Genomic DNA, 6000 nt, shown 5'->3' on the forward strand with positions numbered 1-6000 from the left:
TTTTTCCTCCCATCAAAAGCATAAAAGTAGGTTTATTTTTGCTATGGGTTGACATATTTAAATTTGTATGCATTGCCTATGCTTATGTTATGTTGCTTGAAGATACAATAATCAAGGATCCAGTGAAAAGGGCCTGTGAATAACTTATTAAAAGGATTGTTTGTTGGGCTAAGGGACAATGGATGTATGGTGGGAGGATGTGGTGGAGGAGGTCATGATATATGTGTTGTCAAATGTGCACATGATTGTAGATGTCAAACTCAATCATCTCTATGCATTCTAGTACTTGAAGTTACACAAACATAATTGCATCATTAAAGTGGTATATTGCTAAATGTTTAAGTGGTTGTAGATATAAGACTCAACCATTCTTGCTCATTCTAGTACTTCAACATGTGCATAGGAGCCATAAGTGTCTTAAGTTATGAACACCTCACTTTCACCATCTTCTTTCCATCGAAAGCATAAAAGTAGGGATAGTTTTGGTAGGCATTGACGTATTTAATTTTGTATGCATGAGCTATGTTTGGTACAAGACAAGGATGTAAACCGAAATTGTAAATAATTTGTCGTCATATATATTTTTGGTTGGGAAAATCAAGTCTATAATTGGAGGTCTTTCTTACTTTTTGGTTGTAAATCTTGCTATGGTAATCTTGGCTTGATTGTGACATACATTTGAAACATGTCTTGTTCACTTTAAGTGTTGATCTCTTACTCTATTCGATAGCTTATTGTTGTAAATTAATATAATTGCAATATAGATAGTGAAAACCATTGACATGCCATAAATTCTTAATTGATTGTTTATTAAATTAGGAAGATACTAAGCCAATTAACACAACAATTTTCGACCAAAAGAAGATAAGCGAGTGGTGGTTTAGTAAGAACAAGTAATTGTGATTGTTACATTATCATTGATTTGAAAACGTAGAGTGTGGTTTGCGCTAATGTGTTACCATTCCCTCTTAACGAAAGCAAAGATCAATTCCCGTCATAATGGAGAAACTATGTTGTTTATTTGTATGAAAATAGAGTCGACAAGTGCATCAATGGGAACATTAAGGGGGTGTAAAGCTAATGAATATAAACCTAGATTTGTATAATTCATAGAGTATTGGGATAAAAGTTACACATAAACCTATTTCAAAACATAGGGTTTGTGGGTTTCACCTTTCTATTGTCCCTCTCAAGAAAATAATACCCTTGTCCTTGTCAATGTCTATGGACAACAGACTATGTACGTCACCCATTGAAATCCATTTTCATAGCACAAATTTTCCAAAGCATACTCATCCATAGATACGTTTTAGGTTAGGATTTCCCATAAAATATCACAAATCACATCCAATCCTCCTCTGAATGCATTTTTTATTATGTTAATGGTAGTTAAGGTGTTGGGGGAGTGCTTACTTTTGGTAGTGGCATAGGCAAAATTGGAGCTGGCAATGGTGGAGGCAACAAGGGAGGTCTTGGACCTAGAGGTGATCTTTATTTTATACTTAATGAAAGACAACAAACTAAGATAATATAATACTTTGGAAAATTGCAGTCTCCCAAGCAATGTCATCCAATTAATTAACATAATAAAATATAGGCCCTAAAGATAATTCTAATTGAAGAAACAAATATTTAAATTTTGTGGGGTAGAAGCTATTGAAAAAGCATGGATTCATTTTTAGCAATATGCATTCAATGGGAGAATTTGATCTATTTGCTCATAATGGAATATTTTATTTCTATGAGCATCTCATTGATTTGTAGTAACTAATATATGGTTCTTCTCATTTATACATCTTATACTTTGAATTGTTGTAATGAAAATTCCTAAACATACATCACCTATTCCTATTCCAAGACACAGATAAGGAAAATAATAGAAAAGTCAAATTTGCTGATAGAAAAATGAAAAGATGAAAAGGTAAAATATTTTGGCATAAATATTTCCACAGTCAGTAACATGAAGTTGTTCAAAGTTTCTGGTAAACTGTGTATATGTTGATGATGTTCTCAACGTTTTGGGTAAACACTTCACCCATCTTCGAGGACCTGAAGCTTGACTGATCAGTCAAGATTCATGTCCCTGAATATGGGTGAAGTGTTCACCTGAAACATCTAGCACGTCATCAAACAAAATATATAGTTTACCAGTGATTTTCGAGAACATCAAGGTCAAATATGTTATTTTACCACAACAAGACTATATAGTAAACAAATATATACATAACATATGTGAAAGAAAGGTCTAAAAATGTTGCAGATTAAAAACCCCTTTAATTGGCATGGGATAGAAAGAAATTTGAAATCCCTAGTTATCATCATTAGCAACACCATATAGCTACTTTATTTTTATGCTTGCTAGAAGAGTTTCCTAAAGGGTAATTTTTTTTTCATTTCAATGAAGGTTGGAATTTATTGAGAATCTTCCCCACAACTAACCCCTTCAAATAATTGTTTTCTAACTATATTATGCATCTACCATCAAATATATTTCTTTATAGGAACAAAAGTCATCTCCAATCTCTCCCACTACTTTATGCATTGTTAGTTTACATAAATAAACCATAATAATGATCAAGTCCATCTCCACAAGTGTTTTCAATGTGTTGGAGCAATGTTTCATAACACTATTGATTGCAGAATGTTTCATGTGACTAATGTTTCATAATGGAAGATTTTATTTCTATGAGCATCTCATTGATTTGTAGTAACTAATATATGGTTCTTCTCATTTAATACATCTTATACTTTGAATTCTTGTAATGAAAATTCCTAAACATTCATCGCCTATTCCCATTCCAAGACACATATAAGGAAAACAATAGAAAGGTCAAATTTGATCATAGAAAAATGGAAAGGTGAAAAGGTAAAATATTTTGGCATAAATATTTCTACAGTCAGTAACATGATGTTGTTGAAATTTTCTGGTAAATTATGTATTTTGTTTGATGATGTGCCCGAATTTTTCGGTGAACACTTCAACCATCTTCAGGGACATGAAGCTTGACTGATCAGTCAAGCTTCATGTACTTGAATATGGGTGAAGTGTTCACCTGAAACATCGAGCACATCAACAAACAAAATACACAATTTAACAGAAATTTTCAACAACATCAAGGTCAAATATGTTATTTTACTACAACAAGACTATAGTAAACAAATATATACATAAAACATGTGAAAAAAATGTCTAAGAATGTTGTATATTAAAAACCCCTTTGGTTGGCATGAGATAGAAATAAATTTGAAAGCCCTAGTTATCATCATTAACAACACCATATAGCTACTTTATTTTATGCTTGCTAGAAGAGTTTCCTGAAGGGTAAAAAATTTCATTTAAACAAAGGTTGGAATTCGTTGAGAATATCCCCACAACTAACTCCTTCAAATAATTGTTTTCTAACTATATCATGCAACTGCCATAAAAGTTATTTCTTTATAGGAACAAAGTCATCTCCATCTCTCCCACTACTCTATTGCATTGCTAGTTTACATAAATAAAACATAATAATGATCAAATCCATCTCCAAAAGTGTTCTCAATGATTTGGAGCAATGTTTCATAACGCTATTGATTGGAGTATATTCCAAGTTTAACTACACTATGATCCTCCCTAATGTGTGGGTAATAAATTGACTTTCAATAGTGTGGTGATTATTTTCAACACATGTCATCTCAACCATCTTAAAACCTTCTTTTGTAAATATGTTAAAAAAATTATGACATTGTTTTTCTCTCATTCATTTACTAATCCTAACATTTTCATAAACAAAAGGAGTACTATTCAACTTAGTGTGTCCATGTCCAAGCCCAAACCTAGGATGGATGCACAAAAAATCAAAATATAAAGGAAACACTTGTAATAGTAATTGCATGTAAACTCTGTGAAAAGACATGAAAATAATGTATATATCTTCAATTTTTTTTATAAATGGCCTCAATTCAAATTATGCTACTATAGTAGATGAACATAGAAATATAACAATGATTTTCATAGAAAATATCGACATACTTGAAGATGGTAACTTCCATATTTCAAGGATTCTATGGTCTTTTCGGGAATGAGGCAATAATGTATGGCCCTACTTAATAAGGTGTTTTTTGAAAGAAACTGACCAAAATTACCAAATCCAACTATATCTATCTTTAACAAAGTATTCTTCCATTCCAACCTATAGAGGCACATTTGGATTTATTATAATAAGTATTTCCAAATTTAATACCAAAAGCCCAAGTAGAGAACTTGCATATATAATGGCTTATGCTACTAATGAAATTTTCTAAAGCTATGTGTGTAGGGAACCTCTACACCTTGTATAAAAATTACATTACAGAACAAACAAGGCAATATACCCATATGATTATTAGAATAGAAAAGACACTAGCCACTGAGAATTATATCTAGTAGCATAGCCCCATCTAAACCTCAGTGTAATATCCATGTATGTGAAATAATTAACAATATAGTATCATAGTTGTGAAGTGTTCTGTTGTATGCAAATTATATGCCAATCTAATTTCTCCTCTTTTCATAGTTAATTCTCTTAACTAATTCTACATATTTCAATTTGTAATTTGAGTACACTCTTTTCATTTGATGATGTTCATAAGTTATGATTTAATAATTGAATATTCTAGAGAACTTCTTCATGAGTTCATTAGATGTAGATTCTTAATGTTCCTTTCAATCTTCATTTTAGTTCACAAACAAGCAATTCTTATTGGTTTCTTGTTAATGTGTTGAAATATTTAGGTATAATGTTCAATGGTACTCATGATTTTCTTCGTTTATTTCAACTTTTGTTACTCGCTCAAGCTATGGTTAAATGGGTGAGACAAATAATTACCATGCAAACTATCTAAATTGAGACCTTGATCGACATAAATACCTATTAAAATGAGCGTGCTAATTAAAAAGCACAAAATAAATAAACAATGATGATTTGGACAACCTCGAGGATTAAATCAGTTGGTCTAGTCCTTGTCATTAAAGCACCTTTATTATTGAGAGGCCATGGGTTCAATTCTCATGACACTCTTGGGGTCAAGCTTCGCGGTTAAAATTGCAGGAAGTGATCCTTTCGGGTATATCTTCCTAGTAAAAATATTTCATGTACATAGTGGTCACTAATATCGAGGGACCATGAACCATATAGAAGAAAACCAATATGATGATTTGGACATGCGAATGATAATGGTTAGGATAAATGTATTGAGTAAAAGAAAATCTAGAAAGCTAAAGACACCTTGATTGAAACCATGATGACAAAAATAATGTTGACAATGATAGATAGAAAAGTGCCAAATCATGCCAAATCCTATGAAAACAATTATGGTGACTAATATATTTGTTAATTTTTCGTAGGGTCTTCTAATATGATAATTAATTCTAACATTATTCTTTCCCTGAGGGCGAATCATAAGGAAAACAAATTGCAGGGTCCGTGAAATGATCTTATTGCATTACTTTGCAGAGATCAAAGAGATGGTTGTAGACAGGGCTACCTACGGTATCCGGTACAACTTATTTCCCAAACTAATAATCATAGAGCATGGTCTAGACTCATAACAACATGTCACTTCCACAAGTATGGTTGTCCTAATAATACATCACAAACTTCAAGATGAGCAACATCACACAATACCTCATCCGTGAAGGGCTTGATGTTATAGGGGAGGCGACATTGTTGGCTGATGCGGAGATATTATCCTTGGTGAAGCCACCCAATGGTCTACAGATGTTGATGTGTTATAGTTGGTAGGCCCAGTTGCTTCAGAACCTCTGCTGAAATGAGTTTCTTTTGGATCCCACATCTGTGAGTGGAAGAGGCTTTCCCCCTCCTCTGGATCTTCAAGATCATTCTTCTGGATCTAGGTGGTGGGCACAGTCGCATTGGGCTTTGTGTTAATGATCTACTTCCCTTTCTCATTCCCCTTATTGGGTTTTGATTTAGAGTCGAATCATGTGTCTAATTCGGAAGCCTTCAACTTGGCCACCAG

This window comes from Pinus tabuliformis, chromosome 6 (genome assembly GCF_031772625.1).
Source record: "Pinus tabuliformis cultivar Carrire ecotype Pingquan chromosome 6, CPIR1, whole genome shotgun sequence".
Classification (NCBI taxonomy): Eukaryota; Viridiplantae; Streptophyta; class Pinopsida; order Pinales; family Pinaceae; genus Pinus; species Pinus tabuliformis.